Source organism: Sminthopsis crassicaudata, chromosome 2, assembly GCF_048593235.1.
Source record: "Sminthopsis crassicaudata isolate SCR6 chromosome 2, ASM4859323v1, whole genome shotgun sequence".
Taxonomy (NCBI): Eukaryota; Metazoa; Chordata; class Mammalia; order Dasyuromorphia; family Dasyuridae; genus Sminthopsis; species Sminthopsis crassicaudata.
In genome coordinates this window covers 585,322,169-585,341,764 of record NC_133618.1, presented here as the reverse complement: position 1 = coordinate 585,341,764, position 19,596 = coordinate 585,322,169, and the positions used below count along the sequence as shown (strand labels likewise).

At 32.1% G+C, this 19,596-nt stretch overlaps 1 protein-coding gene across 19 annotated transcripts in view; it reads right to left on the bottom strand.

The window, feature by feature from the left end:
- The window catches only part of ADD3 (adducin 3), a 163,087-nt gene that overhangs the window by 81,894 nt on the left and 61,597 nt on the right, over positions 1 to 19,596 (bottom strand). For 11 of the 19 annotated variants that reach the window (XM_074295538.1, XM_074295552.1, XM_074295545.1 and 8 more), the window contains exon 2: positions 15,770 to 15,843. The exons of 7 other annotated variants lie outside the window; for them this stretch is intronic. The gene's annotated coding sequence lies outside the window, so the exon portion shown is untranslated. Of the gene's footprint in view, positions 1 to 236; positions 427 to 15,769; positions 15,844 to 19,596 lie in introns of those variants that run through there. One more of the 19 variants, XM_074295543.1, reaches the window with a different exon arrangement.

The following is a 19,596-nucleotide window of genomic DNA, read 5'->3' as shown; positions in this document are numbered from 1 at the left end:
CAGTGTTAAAATTTTAATACATTCCATCTGACTGAATTAAATAGTTTCACCACTCCAAGATGGTGCTCTAGCATAGATTCCATAAAGATTCATCTAGTATTAAAAAACAAAACAAAACAAAAAAAAAACATTTAAAACAATATGTTACAAAATAAAATTCTGCTTTAAGTCATTTGTAAATTTTCAAAAATTTCTAAAATTAAAGTAAAAAAAGTAAACAACATGGATTCACTAACCTTCTGAAAACAAATGGCCAAGAGTTGTTTTGTCTTTTTGGTTTGTTTGGTTTTTTGGAAATTCAGTTGTCCTTCTCTGATGGGTTAAGAGCTCGAAATTTTCTATTCAAGCAAGCACATCTATGTGTTGTGAAATTGTGCCTTAACATAATAAATGAAAAGTTGTTCTGGTTCTTACTGTAGTCAGAAGCTTTACATTCAAGTTATCCTCCTTTTGCCCTGCCACTGTTTTATCTCATAGCCCAGGAATCTGACAGTAAACGTGATATGGAAACTTATCTGCCAACAGAAAGCTGTTTTCATGATATGTTTTTGAAGAGCAAAAGGGGTGAGGGAAAAGGAAAGGCAAAAGGGAAGAGAGAATCCTATCCATCACCACTCCCCAGGCAATAGAAGAAGAAATTTGCTTTTTACTTTTTTTTTTTTTTATTACTATGAAAAGTGTTCATACACATATACTAAAAAAAAAAAAAAAAAAAAAAAAAAAAAGGATATTGATAGTTTTGATCTTAATGCAGGAAATTAATAAATGATATTACTATTTCTATTTGACATTTCCCACTTCAAATAAAATATTTTAAAGTACATATCTGCATTCTTAATAATAACTAACACATCTGTAGCGTTCTTAAGATTTAAAGAGCTCATTTGACTCTCATGATGACTCTATAAAGTAAGTAGCATAAGTACTATTTTCTTCATTTTACAAATGAAGAAATTGATAAGTCAAACAGTTTGCCACCTTACCACAGATTTTATATATATATATATATATATATATATATATATATATATATATATATATATATATATATATATATATATTTAAGGTAAGATTTCAATTTACCTGTCAGATATTTTCTATCTCCAAATTTAACACCTTTACAACTATATTGAGTGCATCTCAAAACAGGATCAGATAACTCAGTTTTTTAAATTTACTCTTCCATTTCCTTTAAATTTGATCTTGACCAAGTTAGTTCACATGTTAAACCTTAGTCTTCTTATTTGTAAAATGAGAATTTTATTGTGCTCACTTCACAAACTGGAAGGATCAAATAAAATATTCCATGTGAAAGCATTTTTGAATACTATAGCTGAGCCAAAATTATAAAAATGACAATTCTACCTAAATTAATTTACTTACTTAGCACCATACCAATCAAACTACTATTTTGCAGAGCTAGAAGAAAAGTAAAATTCTTCTGGAAAAACAGAGGGTAAAGAATATCAAGGAAATTAACCCTCCAAAATTGAAGGAAGGTAGCCTAGCCAACACCAGACTATATTACAGAGCAAATGTATCAATGATCAAATCAATTTGGCAGTTACTGAAAAATAGAGTGGTAGATCAGTGAAATAGATTATACATACCAAACATAGTACTAAATAGACCACATTAAGAAGTATTTGATAAACCCAAAGATCCAAATTTTGGGAGTAAGAACTCACCATTTGAAAAAAAAAAAAAAATTCCTGAGAAAATTGGAAAGCAGATTAACAGAAACTAGACAATGACCAAATTTCATACCACATACCAAAATCATGTCAAAATGGACAAATGATTTAGACATAATGTGTGATATCATAATTAGGGGAGTAGGAAAAAAATGTACCTGTAAGATCTATGGATTGTATGAATACATACATGAATAACCCTAACTAAAAACAGAAGTTAAAGGGGATCACAGGAAGTAAAATGACTAATTTTAATTACATGAAATTAAAAAGCTTTTGCAAAAACAAAATGCAATCAGAATTGGAAAGAAATAGGAAATAGAAGGAAATAGGAAAATTTTACAGCCAGTTTCTCTGAAAAAAGGCTTTCACTTCTCAAATACATGTGAAACTGAGTCAAATTTATAAAAATAAGAGCCATTTCCCAGTTTAAATAGTCAAAAAACACAAACAGGCAGTTTTTCAGAAGAAAATATCAAAATTACCAATAATCCAATAATGGAAAAAAATACTCTAAATCACTACTGATTAGAGAAATGAAAATTAAAACAACCCTGAGATACCATCTCATATCTATCAGATTGATTAATATGACAGAGAAAGAAAATGATAAATGTTGGAAGAGATGTGGAAAAATAGGAATACTAATGCTCTGTCGGTGGAATTGTGAACTAGTTCAATTGTTCTGGAGAACAATTTGGAACTACACTGAAAGGACTATATAATCGTACATACCCCTTATCCAGCAATATCAAAAAGATATCATAAAAGACCTATTTATAGAAAAAAAATATATAGCAGCTCTTTTTGTGGTAGCAAAGACTGGGAAATTGAAGGAATGTACATCAAATGGCTGAACATGTTGTAGTACATGATTTGTGTTGGAATACTATTGTGCTCTAAGATATGAAAACCTAGGAAGACTTTATTGTAATGATGCTTAACTGTGAAAGATTTCAGCAACTTTGATCAAGACAATGATCCAAGACAATTCTAAAGAAGCCATGATGAAAAAATGATGTCTGCTTCTAGAGAGGTCTAGTGAACTGTGAATGCAGAATGAAGCATACTTCTTAACTTTATTTTTCTTGTTTTACTTGTTTTTATTTTCTTTTTGCAACATAGCTAATAAAATTGTATTTTGCATGACCACACACATATAACTGATATCAAATTACTTGTCTTCTCAAGAGAAAGGAAGGAGGGGGAGAATTTGGACCTCAAATTAAAAAAAAAAAATTCCAATAGACATGTGATAGAAAAGTGCCATTTACATCGATAGAGAGAATTATGGGAACTGAATGTGGATTAAAGCATAGTATTTTCATCTGTTTGTTGCTGTTGTTTGCTTGGTTTTTCTCCCCCCCCCCCACCCCTTTTGATCAGATTTTTCTTGTACAGCATAACAATATGGAAATATGTTTGGACGAATTGCATATATTTAACCTATATTGGGTTGCCTGCTGCCTTGGGAAAGAGTGCGGGAGGAAGAGAGGGAGAAAAATTTTGCAAAGATGAATGCTGAAAACTATCTTTGCATGTATTTGGAAAAATAAATACTACTTTAAAATAAAAATTATTAAAATGAATATTAAAATTTTTACATGAAATTGGGAAAGATTTAATAAGAAAAATATGTTTAAAACCTATAACCCCCTAAAAACTGTATAAAAACAAATATAAATTGATGTTAATATGATTTTTTTAAAAAAAATTATATATATCATAATGCAATCTAAATGGGAAATTATCCTATAAAGTCTAATAAACTGAGGTGGCAAAAGAAAAATTAAATCTTAATTCTGTAGTAATCAGTCAATCTGCTGAATCTAAGTCAATTGATTATGTCCATTTCTCAAATGATTATTGCACTGTACTGAGAGGATATTATCTAGAAACACGAAGGAGGGTACAACAGGAAGGAACATTTATAAGGTGGCATAAGGTGGGACAGTGGGATAAAGCACTGAGGATAGAGTCAGGAAGATCTAAATTCAAATTTAACTCAGACACTTACTAGTTGTATATTCCTAAGCAAGTCACTTAACCTCAGTTTTCTCATCTGTAAAATGGGGATAATGATACTGTTATTATAAAGATCAAATTTGATTATATTTATAAAGTGGTTAACACAATACTTAGCACATAGTGACTCTTATGGAAATGTTAATTATTATTCTTATATGCCTGCTATGTATGATGCATAGTAATGATTCCTTTGTGAGGTTGTTTTGAGGATCAAATGAGATTATATTTGTATAGCCTTTAGTGTAGTGCTTGGCATTTTATGAATATTATCTAATTTAATCTTCACAATAATCCTGGGAAATAGATGCTACTATTATCCCCATTTTGCAATGGGGGATAAGAAGAAACTGAGGAAGACAGAAGTGAAATGATATGCCCAGAATCAGATGGCTAATATCTGAGGATATAGTTGAACCCAGGCCTAATACTCTATCCACTGTACTACGTAACTGCCTCTAACACAAAACAAGATGGAATATGCCTGACTACCTTTCCCCAAAATAATCTTCAGAGATTATGTTTACTGAAAATAACAAAATTTGGCTCCTAATAGTATTTTTATTTAGACTCATCAAATAAGTACTACATAGCAGTAAAGGAGAAACTATTCTCCAGGCTATCTTTATCCCTACAAATGTGACCATGTCCTCCACTATCACCTAGTATATCTAGAACTTTGAAAGGGAGTAATATATGGTCAAACTACAAAGACAAGTTGAAAGTAAACTGTGAAAAGTTTTTATTAACAGAACAGTTTGTCCATTGTCCTAGAAGCAAATAAGATCCACAAAACTTTCTTAAATAGAAGACTAATGGATCTGTTTTTGAAATATCAAATTGACACTGTGGGAATGATGGATGGAAAGGCGTAACTATAGGCCAGGGACCAATTAGATGGCTATTTTAATAGTCCAGGTCAGAGGTAATTAAATGAATATAGACAAGATGACGGATACAAAAGATGCTGTAGAGGCAAACTTGATGAGATACAGCAAGTGATTGGATATGGAAAATTGAGGAAAGAAAATTGGGGAATGGTTACTAGATTGTGAACTTAGATTACTAGAAGAATGGTACTGTCCTTGACAGACATAAGGAAATCGTGAGAAAGGGTGAGTTCAGGCAGCCTTAAAATATATAATATTATTCCAGTAGACCTGTGATGGAGAGAGCCATCTCTGCATCCAGAAAGAGGACTATAGGGACTGAATATGGATTACAATATAATACTTTCACTTTTTTCACTGTTGTTTGCTTGCTTTTTTTTTTCTTTTTGATCTAATTTTTCTTGTGAAGCATGATAAATGTGGAAACATGTATAGAAGAATTACATATATTCAACATGTATTGGATTATTTGCTGTTTAAGGGAGGGAGAAAATTTTGGAATACAGAGATTTGAAAGGGTGAATGTTGAAAACTGTGCATATATTTTGAAAATAAAAAGTTAAGGGGCAGCTAGGTGGCGTAACAGTTACAGCATCAGCCTGGAAATCAAGAGAACCTGAGTTTAAATTTGGCCTCAGACACTTAACACCTCCTAGTTGTGTGACCTTGGACAAGTCACTTAACCCCAATTGCCTCAGCAAAAGGAAAGGAAAGGAAAGGAAAAGGAAAAGGAAAAGGAAAAGGAAAAGAAAGGAAGAAAAAGAAAAAAGTTTAAAAAAAAAAAGATACAGATAAAAAAATAAAAAAAAAAAATTTTGGATGAGTTTGAGATATCAGTGATTATTCAGGTAAAAATGTCCAACAGGCAGTCAGAGATGTGAAATTAAAGCTGAAGATGAAGATAAGGACTGGATATGTAACTTTGGGAATCATCTATAGAGATGACAACTGAATTCATGGGAGCTTTTGAGATCACAAAGAGAGAATATTGAGAGGGAAGGAAAAAAGGAAGGCCCAGGACAGAACTCTAGGAGTGGAAGAGATGGATGGAGATTTTGTAAAGGAGAATGAGGATTCATCAGATAGATTGGTACAGAAAGAGTTAAGATAATGACCTAAAAATTCAGAGTATCTTGAAAAATGGTCAAAAATGTCAAAGTTCAAAAAGGATAAGCACCAAGAAAATGATTAAGCAGTAAAAAGCTGATGGAAAGAGAATGAAAAGAAAATATTTAGTCCTAAAGACAGCTGTTAATCAATCAATGAAGAAACTAGCATGTGAGCACTTACTTTGCACCAAGAATTATGCCAGGTACTTGGGATACAAAACAAAAATGAAACATTCTCTTGGACTCAAGTTGGTTACATTCTAGAGGGAGGGAAAATAAACACTTTCCCTCCATATATGCATATAGAAAAACTTGTATGAACCAGTGCAGAATGAAATCAGCAGCAATAATATAAACAATAATAGAAAGGGAAAAAATCCAATAAAATGAAATTGAATAATTGTAAGTATCAGTCTTAATTCTTGACAAAAAACAAAATGTAGCATTCTGCCTCATATCTTGTCAGACGTGGTCACTATATCTGGTATTCTGACATAATTGTTCATCTTTGTTCCAAGGGAGCATTCATTAATGGGAGGAATTTAACAATGAAACACAATTCTGTGGAGTACAATGTAAAGAGAGTAACGTAAGATAAGGAAATATCAGTAGTAGAAGAGTGATGTGTGTGGATGACTATAGAGTCAAAAACAGAAGCAAGGGAAGAAAGTTGAGCTAAGGCAGCCTAAGACTGAATAAAAGAATTTTAACTGGAAACGAAGAATTAGCTGTATAACTAAGACAATCACATTCCTCAGTAGCATACATAGCTAGCACCAAGTCTCAACTTAGTTACTCAGCATTACATACCACTTTCAAGTTTTAGATATCTTAATCTTTGAGCTGTATCTTGCTTTTTTCTATTCATAGCCTAGTCAGGAAACTGAGGCTCAAAGACATCAAATGACTTACTTATAGTCACACATCACTGGTGTCAGGTAGAATACCAATGAAAGATTTTCTTACTCCAAGTCCAGCACTCTTTGTATTCTACCATGTTGTCTCTCATCACTGGAAGACTTTAATTATAACATAATGCTAAGTAAAAGCTCTAATGATTTTTTCAGTCCCCTCCATTTTTAAAGAAAGTAGGTTCCTTGTGTCATTCAGTTTTTGAAAAAAGTACACCTCCCTATATAATTCTCTGCCTATAACCCTAAATTTAACTATTGTTCACATTAATATCTGGAAAAAAGATCCAGTCCTTTGCCACAGACCTTACTAAATACTGTAGTAATGTTCAATGTATTTGGAAAGTAAAAAGACAATCAAGTGGATGTGTGGGAAAGTAAATCATTATCATGCATAGCACAGGATACAGCTGGGACCAGTCAAGCTGATTCAGATAAAATTACAGAATCATCCCCCTAACTGAACAGGAAGTAGTAATCTACAAGTGATTCTTAATTTATACTTCTTTTTCTCCCACCCATTCCCATTCCACTCTAAAATACACATAGTCACTTATTATAGTTTTTAACACACAAAAATTCACATTTTACCAAAAACATTAGTATAGCGAGAAGAATTTTGAGAGAGTAATTACAGATTAAATTTTTGACTAAGAAGAAATAGGGTACAACAGATATATTGATTTCATTCCTCTAGAAAAACAGGTTGTAGCAACAATGACAAAACCAGTTTTTGGCACACAATATAAATAAGCTTTAATATTCAATTCCTGGAGTTTGTTTCCATAGCATCAAAATATTACCAGAGTAGCGCTGTGTTTTCTTTTTTTAAAAGGCATTTTGAAATCTTCACAATCTAGCAACAAATTTCTTCACCATGTTGTAGATGATTCAGAAAGTATCTCGAATCAGTCAGTTCATCTCTCTAAATCTGCCCTGACTTCTGAGTTTGCTATGAAAATTTGATATTATTTCTGATGCTTTTTTCCATTACTTCTCCTATTCAATCAATTACTAAATTCTGTAGATTCTCTTCCCATATCTGTTGCATTCTTCTATTGTCTTTATTCCCAGTGCTCCCAACCTATTTGAGGCTCTTCTAACAAGTCTTACTGTCTTCATTTTCTCTCCTCCAAACCATCTTTATAATGCTGCCAAACTAATTTTCTTATGCGTAGATATGGTCCAATTGGTATTCTGCTAAAAATCTCCAATGGTTCCCTACTACCTACCAAGTTAAATTCAGATTCTTTTGTCTCTCCTGAGTCCAACTATTGGGCACAACCTGACTCTCTTCAGTTCATCTCAGCATGTTTCCTTCTACAGATAATGCTCTAAATGAAACTCTTATCATCATGCCCTAAACTTTCCTGACTTCATGACTTTGTTCATGTTATGATTCAAAATTTCTTCTTCTGTCTTTGATTACTGAAAATCTCTCCTCTCCCCTAATGTCCAACACAACTACTAAATCCCTCCTCCTCCTGATTGCATAGTTGTAATAATAATCTTCCCACTCAGACTTTACACCACATTATACCACATATCTAGAATGTACTCATCCATAGACTATATCTTAATATTAACTGCATTTGGTTCTTGCTTCTACTACAGGTTCTAGACTAAATTCTGGGATACAGAGATGATGTAAAACAATCCTTTTCCTCAAGTTGCTTAGAACTTAATGAGGGAGACAGCATGTATTCATATGCTTACATCCATAACATGCAAAATGAATGCGAATTGTTCATAAAAGGGAGGACAGTAACATCCAGGAGCATCAGAGAAGCTTCATATAAAAGATAGCTTTAACTTTAAGAAAGCCAGAGATTCAAAAAAGCAGAGATGAGAAGGGTGTACTCCAACAATATGGCTAGATCCACAGGACAAGGTACAATATGCAAGAAGATTGGACTTATAAAAAGAGGCCATGAAAAGCTTTGAATGCCAAATAGAAGAATTTATATTTGACTTCAAAGGTATCAGGGAGCTACTGAAGTTTGTTAAGTAGAGTATGGTATGATAAGACCTGCACTTTAAAAAAATTACTTTGGTGGTTGTATGGAGGATTGAGAAGAGGAGAGGCTTGAGATAGGAAGAACTAATGGAAGGTTATTGAAATAGTCTTCATGAGAGTTGCTGAGGGACTGAACTAGGATAGTATTTCTGTGACCAAAGAGAAGGGAACTTATTTGAGAGAGGCCATGAAGACAGAAATGCTAGGTAATTAATTTGATATATGAGATGAGAAGATGAAATTGAATTCAGGAATCTAGATCACTAGATTAAAAAATTTTAATCTCTCACACACTGAGCAGATCACGGTATTCTGACACACAGAACTCTAGTTTGTTTAATGTTGAATGAGGCATAAAATATATATTTGCCCATACTGGATTCATATGTGACATCTCGGGTACAATCCCCCTTAACAACTTCCCCATTTTTGGGAAGTAAAAGCACAAACTGACATAATTCCATCAACTGTAACTCAATAGCAATACCCTAGTATACATTTCTATATGAAAATATAACTTTGTAAACACTATCAAACTACTTGTTATCTATCTTAAAATAGGAATACAAATTCCCAACATAACTCAGATAAACCAATCCCAGCCTAAACAACAGCTTTACTTACCTAGTACATAAACAAGATAGATTAAAAAACAAAGGAAATGATAGTTGGTAAACTTAAATGGGTGTGTCTAGAGTGAGAGGAAGTGGTATTTTTAACTAAGAGACACTAGATTTACCTTCAAATGGTAAAGCAATATCAAACTTTCCATCTTTCTTAATTCCTAGCCTTTGTTTTTTAGTCAGTTTAGAGAAAGTAAGAATTTTATGCCAGTTAGTTAATATAAATATTCTTTCTCAGGTACAAGTTTAAAAAAAAAAAAAAATGTAGCAAGCAGGAAACACTATTACCCTGACTGTAGGGTGGTATACATTTGAACAGGGGAAAAAAAAAAAAAAAAATCAGCTCTACAGAAAAAAACAATTTGATAAAAGAGTATAGAGAAGAGCAATATATCTTTCTGTGCTTTTGCTCTCTTTCCAAGCAGTTTCTACATTTTATGAACAGCTGGGAAATTTCCTTTTCACAGGAAAAGGATGACTTCATAGTTCACACAGAAGTGGAAATGACAAAAAGAAATGCATCATCCAGAAAAAAGGTGTTTCCTGAAGAAAGGAAACATTACATTGTTTGAGGGGGGAGGGGGGAGACCCAAAACAAACAAACAAAAAAAAAATCCTCTTAGAAGAAAAAACAAAAAACAAAACAAAAAAAAAAAAAACCACCCTCTCTAGACTAAAACAGTTTTCAAGGGAAAAAAATAAGCTTCAGTGAGAAAGATTAAGCAACACCAAAGCATTAAAGTGTAAAGACAAATTTATACCATAATATACACCAAATGAGGTACAGAAATATATATTTTCATTTAAGAACACTATGGGACTTCAATCTTCAAGCTTTACAAATTCATTTTTAACTTCAGCATTTTCCAAATGGATTAAGGTTCCTAACCTCAGCATGAAACTTGTTGGGGCTTTAAATAAATAAATAAATAAAATAAACCTCTCAATGTTTCAAATGAATACTACTTTAATAATTTATTTTAAAGTAAGATTTTAATTGATTTTTTTTGCATCATCAATTTTCCCCAGTACCACTCCTCTCCCTTTCCAAGAGCCATTCCATATAACAAATAACAGTAAGAAAGAAAAAAAAAAAGAAGAAAAAAAGAGGACAAAATTGGCATAACTAAACAATACAGTGGACAAAACTGAAATATGGGGAACATGACACCTGTGCATCTCCCACTCTGCAAAGAGGTGGAGTGGGAATATTTTCTCATATCTCTTTCTGAGTTATGCTTATTCTTTATAATTTTATAATATTCACTTATGTTGTAATTATCGTGTATATTGTTTTCTTGAATCTGCTTTATTCCATCAGTTAAGTAGATTTTTCCATGTTTTTCCTCCATTCATCATAGTCATTATTTCTTACACATTAAATTTCCATTATATTAACATACTATAATTTAAGCAGCCATAAACTAATGAATGAGCATCTACTTTCTTTCCAATTCTTTGCTATTTCATAATTTTGTTATGAATATTTTAATATATACCTTCCTTGGGGCATAAATACAACTTAAAAAAAAAATCTCTGGGTCAAAGGATATGGGTATTTTAGCCATTTTATTTGTATAATTACAAATGGTCCTAATGGCTTTCCAAAATAGTTATAGGGATTCACAGCTTCACAATGAATACATCAAAATGCCTAGCTTCTCCCAATTACTACCCCCGTCCAATACAATTACAGTACTTTGTCATCTTTGCCAATTTTCAGGTTGTGAAGTGAAATCTCAGAGTTGTTTGATTTGCATTCCTATTATTATTAGTTATTTGGAACATTCTCTCATGGGTTAACTAATAGTTTAAAATCTTTTGAGAATTGTTTGTTTTCTCTTTGAAAGCTTATTTATTGAAGAATGTGAAACTGAGGAATTTGAGGCTCTGGTCACATATGCATGTGTACCTATACGTAAGCATATATAGCTATTTCCTGTTTATAAATCTTGGATAATAAGCCTTTATGAGAGAAATTTGTTAGAGATTTTTTTCCTATTTAACTATTTCTCTTTTCAATCTAGATACATTAATTTTGTCTAACCAGAAGCTTTTCAGTTTCAAGTAATTAAAGGTATTAATTTTATCCTTAGTAGTTGCTTTATTTCCTTTCTAATTGCTGCTCTGGCTATTCGTAGCCATAATTATGAGATGTATATTATCTGCTTCTATGTTACTATTAATATTAGTATATTACCTTAAGGTACATACCTTAAAATTAAAGATCACATATTAATTTGGAATACAGTGAGTAATTTCTGACAGACTGCCTTCCAATTTTCCCAACTGTTTTAATCAAATAAAAAGCTCTTTCTCAACTTATCTATATTTTCCAGTTCATCAAACAATAAGTTATTGAGTTCTACTGTTTTTGATCTTTCTTTGCTAGGATATATCATTGATCCACTTCTACTTTTTAAGCAATACCAGTGGATTTGATAATTATTACTTTAGAATATAGATTGAAGTCTGAAAGTGCTATTACTTCTTCCCTTATGTCTTTTCAATTCCCACGAAAATCTATTTTTCAAAAGGAAGTATGTTATTTTTTATCAAATTCTATAAGGTATTATTTTGATAATTTAATTGTATGACACTGAAAGTACAAATTAATATTGGTAGTACAGTCATTTTATTTTATTAACATAGCCCAGTCATGAGTACTGAATAGTCCCTCCAGCTATTTAAAATATTCATGTTTTAAAAGAGCATTTTGTAATTGAATCTATTTAAGTGTTTTATTATCTTATTCCTCAGATACTTTATGAATTTATAATTATTTGCAATGAGATCTCTATTATTGTCTATTGGCTTTTAAAATTATTATTACATATCCATTAAACGGATTTTTGTGGGTTTATTTTGAAGCCTCAAATTTTGTTAAAGCTAGTGTCTCAATGAGTACTTTGCATATTCTTTAGGATTTTCCTAGACATTTTCCCAGTGAACCATCACATCATCAGCAAATAGGGATAGTTTTTTTTTTTGTTTGTTTGTTTTTTCCCCAGCCCCCTTTTTACCTAAAACAACTAAGTGATACAAGAGATAAGATTCTGGACCTGGAACTAGAACCACTAATCTTTTTGACTTCAAATCTGGCCTCAGACAATTAAGTAGCTATGTGACTCTGGGCAAGACACTTTGCCTCAGTTTATAAATATGTAAAATGAGCTGGAGAAGGAATGGCAAACCATTCTCGTATCTTTGACAAAAAAAATCTCAAATAAGGTCATAGAGTCAGACATGACTGAAATGACTGAATAATAATATCTTTATTTTCTCTTCTCTTATTACTAGCCTTTCTAAGACTATATCAAATAAAAATGAGGAGTAGACATTCTTTTAATCTGTTGAATTTATATAGGAAAGTTTTAGTGTATTTCCATTGCATATGATACTTGCTTTTGATGTTAGATATTTTTTTAAAAGGTCCCTCTCTACTCATAGTTTATACAGGTTTTATCATAAATTAATATTGAATGTTGTCAAAGGCTTTGACATTTTTTGAGATAATGTAATTTTGCATGTTTTTGTTTTTAATTTGATTATTTTGATAGTTTTCCTATTAGTGAGCCATCCTCAAATCCCTGAGATAAATTAAATGTAAGCCAGAAGAAGGATTTCTTGGGTAAATCACTATAATCTATTTGATAGGATTTTATTTAAAAATTCTGAATTGATATTCATTAATGATATTGGTCTGAAGTTCTACTTTTATGCTTAGATTCACTGGTCCATGTATTTGGACCATATATATGTCTCATAAAAAGAATCTGGTAGAGTGCTTTCAATTTTTGAGAATAATTTGTATAGTATGGTTAACATTTTTCTTTAAAAGTTTAATAGGATTCTTTTTGAATCTATTAAGACCAGGAGGAATGTTTTTCAAGTGGTTCCTTTGTAGCCAGTTCTGCTTCTTTTTCTAAAATCTGATTATTTAAGATATCAACTTGGCCTTCTGTTAGTCTAGGGTATATATATATTCTTGAGGTGTTTGAATTTCTTTTGTGTTCTCAGTTTTATTAGTATATAAGTATATATAATTGGTTCTCATTATTCATTTTTTTTAGTTCTGATTTTATTGTGATTTTATCTTATTTTTGCTATTTTTTTTTCATATCATTTCCTGCCAATTAGACTGGCTAAAAGTTTATAAATGTCATTAGTCCCTTCAAAGAACCCCTTTTTAGTTTCTATATTTCTATATTTTTTCTACTTTAATATCTTCTCTTTTGTGTTCATTTTGTTGATTTTCTAATTTTAAAAATGTATAATCAGTCAATTAATTCCCTCTTTTTCTATTTTCTTAATGTATGTTTGTAGATGTATGATTTTTAACCTCCCTGTGAACTTCCCAGAAATTTTAATATTTTGTTCTTTAATAATATGTTTTTTTGATCCTCTTGTAATTTAGGATTTCATTTTTAAGTCTCCATTTCCATGTTTATCTTTTGTTTAGAATACCTGAATTAACTGCTATCTTTATTATATTATGGTATTTATAAAGTATTTACTTATTATTTCTATATTTTCCTTTTATTTGTAGTATCTCTATCCCCTAATACATGGATAATTTTTTAAAAATTCTACATGGAATGAAAAAATATATATATATATATGTTTTAGTAGTCCCTTTGGAAGACATCATGTTCTTAACTCTAGTTTCATTGGCAATTTGTTCAGTTCCATATTTTTCCCTTCATCTTTCTGTTAGGCTTCCAAAACTAAGAGGGGGACACTGAAATCTGTTACTACTGTACTACTAGTGTTCCTTTATGAATTTTAGTGCCTTGGCATCTTAAACAAGTAAATATAATATCGATATTGATTTGTTGTCTATAATTCCTTTCATAATAAAGTAGCTTCCTTATTTATCTTTTTTTTATATTTTGAAAGTTTATTTTTGATTTGCCTGATAGCATAATTAGGGAGCTGAATGGTACTGGGGTAGTACCAGGCTTGAAGGAAGGAAGACCTGAGTTCAAATATGTTCTGAGATATTTACTGACTGTGTGACCCTGGGCAAGTCACTTAATCCTGTTTGCCTCATTTTGCTCATTAAAATGAGCTAGAGAAGAAAATGGCAAACCTTATTCTCCAATTGATAAATGGTCAAAGGATATGAACAGACAATTTTCAGATGATGAAATTAAAACTATTTCCACTCATATGAAAGAGTGTTCCAAATCACTATTGATCAGAGAAATGCAAATTAAGACAACTCTGAGGTATCATTACACACCTGTCAGATTGGCTAAGATGACAGGAACAAATAACGATGAATGTTGGAGGGGCTGTGGGAAAACTGGGACACTGATGCATTGTTGGTGGAGTTGTGAAAGAATCCAACCATTCTGGAGAGCAATCTGGAATTATGCCCAAAAAGTTATCAAAATGTGCATACCCTTTGACCCAGCCGTACTACTACTGGGCTTATACCCCAAGGAACTACTAGAGAAGGGAAAGGGACCTGTATGTGCCAAAATGTTTGTGGCAGCTCTTTTCATAGTGGCTAGAAGCTGAAAGATGAATGGATGTCCATCAATTGGAGAATGGTTGGGTAAACTATGGTATATGAATGTTATGGAATATTATTGTTCTATAAGAAATGACCAACAGGAGAAATACAGAGAGGCTTGGAGAGACTTACATCAACTGATGCTGAGTGAAATGAGCAGAACCAGAAGATCATTATACACTTCAACAATGATACTGTACGAGGATGTATGCTGATGGAAGTGGATTTCTTCAACATAGAGAAGAACTAATCCAATTCCAATTGATTAATGATGGACAGAACCAGCTACATCCAGAAAAGGAACACTGGGAAATGAATGTAAACTGTTATTTTTACCTTCTGAATCCAATTCTTCCTGTGCAACAAAAAATTCGGTTCTACACACATATATTGTATCTAAATTATACTGTAATATATTTAACATATATAAGACTGCTTGCCATCTGGGGGAGGGGGTTGGGGGAGGAAGGGAAAAAATCTGAATAAAAGTAAGTGCAAGGGATAATGTTGTAAAAAATTACCCATGCATATGTACTGTCAAAAAATGTTATAATTATAAAATAAAAAAATAAAATAAAATAAAAAAAAAAAGAAAATGGCAAACCTTGCCACTGTCTTCCAAAAAAACTCTAAATGAAGTGATGAAGAGTCAGAGACAACTGAAATGGTTGAAGACATTGCATCTTCTAGTTTTTTGAATTCACTTGTTCTCATTTTTATTCTGTGTATGACTTTGTTTTTTAAATATGTTTTTTATAGCAAAAGATTGTGGGTTCTTATTTTCTTTTTCAAATTGCAATTCTTTTTAATTTTACTGAGTTATTTAATACATTCACATTTAAAATTGGAGGTTTATCTTTTCCTCTATTTATTAAGTTAATTTTTCCCGAATGATGAAATAATTTACTCTTATACTGAATATCAAACAGCTATATCATGACATAGACACTCAGAGGAATATACTGTTTATTTACTTTACCTGGCTCTTGTTTTTTCACCCAGGACATGAATTCTTAGATTTATTCTGGAACTCAACTTTGGGTCACTGAAGACCTAAAATAAGATAGAAAAAGAATAAAAAAATCCATTGCCCAATCACCTAACAAGAAATAGAGCTTCTGGATTATGTGATTAGACAAGATGGAAGTCTAGGAATTTCTCTGATTCTCTCAACCCCTCCAAACAGGAATTCTGAGCTGAAGATTAAGGAAAAAAATTAGCTGTTTCCATGATTTAACATCCATAGAATCCAAAAAAAGTTGAAAAATCCCCTAAGAACTAATATCTACAGTGAGCTCACTAAGTACTGTCACCTCATACTATCAGCAGTAAGGCTGTATTAGGTGATCCACATTGACTTGCAACAAGCTTAAAACCCAAACCCTAATCTCCTTTCCCTTTTTTGGTGCCATGAAAATCCTGATTCCAGGCTATGGACATTTACTCAGGCTAGGAGAGATAGCCAACATACTTCTGCAGTACTCTGGACTAGGGTTTCTTAATTTTTTTCCACTTGCAACTCCTTTTTGGCTGAGAATTTTACATGACCCCAGGTATACAGATGGAATAGGTATACAAATCAAACATTTTCTGATGATAAATCATAATTTTATAACCCCCACATTCAGTTATAAGATCCCACATTTACTTATAAGACCCCATAGAGGGTCATAATCTAGAGTCTAAGAAAGTGGGCTCTAGACTACTGAAAGTAGAGACCACACAGCCAGAACAACAGCAGACAGCATTCTCTATGGGAGAGCTAGGAATAGAGAGAAAGAGGCAGGATGTGTGTCTGAACTGGAAATACTGTATCCTATCTCACCTCTTCCCAGATCCTCAGAGACCTCAACTACAAATATCAACCTCCTAGAACCAAGCATGACATGCCAGAGAGTGGAGGAAAAGAGGGAGCAGATACCTGAACAGATCATAGTTTCTATGTGGCAAGGCTGTATGTAGGGAGCAGAGGTTGGGGATGCACCATGTGCCATTCCACTAAGTTTGAGAAAGTACTCAGCATGCAGATGAAGCCAATTCTGTTCACCCAAAAGTCACATAACGGCAGAAATTGAGGGTGGTATAAAATAAAGTGACTAGCATGAGAGAAAGTTAAGCTGTTTCGAGATTTGGCCCCTAAACAAATCAACAAGTGAAAGGTGCAGAAAGTGATTAGCATAGAAAAATAAGGAAAGAAAAAAAAAAAACTGAAATAATCAAGCTCAGGAAGAAGAAAATTCAAAAGATCTTGAACAATAGCAGATAAGTCAATATGGAATTAATAGCAAGAAATATAGCATCCTAGATCTAGAGAATGAATTCAAATATCTATAAATATAGCAAAGGAAACAAAGGAAAATAATGAAATATTTGATGAACCTGAAGACCCTGTGGAATTTGAGAACATGGAACTAAAAAAACCATGCTTTTTCTGAGTGGTTCAAAAGAGAAATTATAATTATGAAAGGACAGTTTATGTCCTACACAGCATAAGTAATGGGTAGAATGGGGAAATGGAAATCTGAGAAAAGTCTCACAAAAAAAAAAAAAAAAAAAAAAAAAAAAGAAACAAAAGGAGAGAACAATAGATCAGAAATGCAGATATACAGAATGAAGGGCAATCTAGAAGAAGAGAATAAAGCAATAACGTTAAAAGAAAATAAGTTCACTAAACAAGCAAAACATTTTAATCTTGAAGACAAGGTAGAGATAACCTAGGTGCCACAGGTCTCCCAGAAAAATATAACAGGACAAAATACTTTAAAGCCATGGCAGGAAATAAGAGAAATGTCTAGAAACTTATTAAAATAGTAAACGAAATAAATACTAACAAAGTATTCACAGATCACTTTCAGAAAAAGAAAAAAAAAAAAAACCTAAGGCTGCAAATTCCAATATATAAAGTATTTAAGTTTTAATAATTCAATTTAGGGGTAACTAGAGGTAGTGTCTCTAGCCTAGGCACTGCTAAGATAGAGCACTGGCTAAGGACTCCAGAGAATCTGAGTTTAAATCTGGTCCTAGACACTTGACATTTACTATCTGTGTGATCCTGGGCAAGTCCCTAACTCTGATTACCTCACCAAATAAATAAACAAATAAACAAACAAACAAACAGATAGATAGCTAAATATATAAACAAACAAACAAACAAATAAATAAATAGATAAATTCAGAAACATGTTCTGCATGTGATCAGAAGAAACACCCTCAAATACAAAGGAAGGGAATTCAAATAATGTAAGACTATTCTGTACTCATCAGAAAACACAGAAGGGAATAGAATAATATCTTCCAAAGATCAATGGAAAATGGAATGAGGTCCAGGTGACCTACCCTAAAAAAGTCTGAGCTTAACTAGAAATGAAAAAGCTAGACATTCAAGTATATAGAGGCATTTGAAATATTTTCAGAAAGAAAATTAGATTTTTAGAGAGACAAAAAGATTTTTGGCAGGTAAGGGGTCAACAAAAAGACAGTTCCAGGCTCAGCTACTTCTTCTCACAACATGATTTTTACCAACCGGTAAAGCTATCTAGATGATATCCCAACTGATATTTTCTAGACCTATCTCAAGATTGCAAGTGGCACTTGGGATGGAGTTTAGGGAAGGGAAAAAGGAAGAATTACCTAAGTCTGGGAAGCATCCTACCAAACTTAAAAGGGAAAAAAGGCTGTTTCCATATTATGATAATTATTATTATAGATGGATTCCATTTTTTAAAAAATAGATAATCATTTTAGTAGTTTTTAAGTGATTCAGTTTTGCAAAGTTTCACATAAAATGACTTTGCTGTTCAATTATTTAGGACATCCCTGAAAGGGATATTAATTACTCAAAAAATAAAAATATACTTCTAAATGGAAAGAGATGATTAACAATCATCACAAAATATAGTAAATCAGCTAAATACTACTATAGCTAAGAATGATAACTATATTTGGACATGGAGGAAAGGGAAGAGGAAGTACACAAATAATTCTGCTTCTGAGGATATCAGTTCTTGGGGAGCTCTGGGAGCTAAGGGCCATCAGATTGCCAAAGGAGAAGAAAACCAGGCAAAATCAGAAAAGCTTCCATGTCAATCAGCATTGCAATTAGGTCTGTGAGTGGTCTTAAGAGAATGAATAGAAATAGTTCAAAGCCTTATCTGAACTAATATAAAGTGAAATAAACAAAACTAAGAAAGAAAATAATTGCTAGCATTTATAGGGCATCTTAAGTAATTTATAAATGTCATCTCTTTTCATTCTCACAATAATCCTGAAAATTAGACACTATGATTATTCCCATTTTTATAGATGATGAAATTGAGGCACAGAATGGTTAAATAATTTAATCAGGATCAGACAATTAAAGAGTGTCTTAGATGGAATTTGAACTCATGTCTTAGCCTGTTCAATAACTACAACAATGTAAAAAACAAACAAAAAACAAAACAAAACAAACAAACAAACAAACAAAAAACAAAAACAAGGGGCAGCTAAGTAGCCCAGTGGGTAGAGCACCAGCCCTGAAGTCAGGAGGACCTGAGGTCAAATCTGGTCTCAGACATGTAACACTTCCTAGCTGTGTGATTCTGGGCAAGTCATTTAACTCCAATTGCCTCAGCCAAAAAAAAAAAAAAAAAAAAAAAAAAAAAGGGAAAACAAGAACAAAAAAAAATGAAAGCAGTTATAAATAATTATATGATAAATATAATTATAACAATTATAATGAACAATGTTGATCCTGGAAATGAGTTGTAAAAAAGGCACCTCATGACTAAAGAAAAGATAAAAATTATCACAAAATATAACATGAAT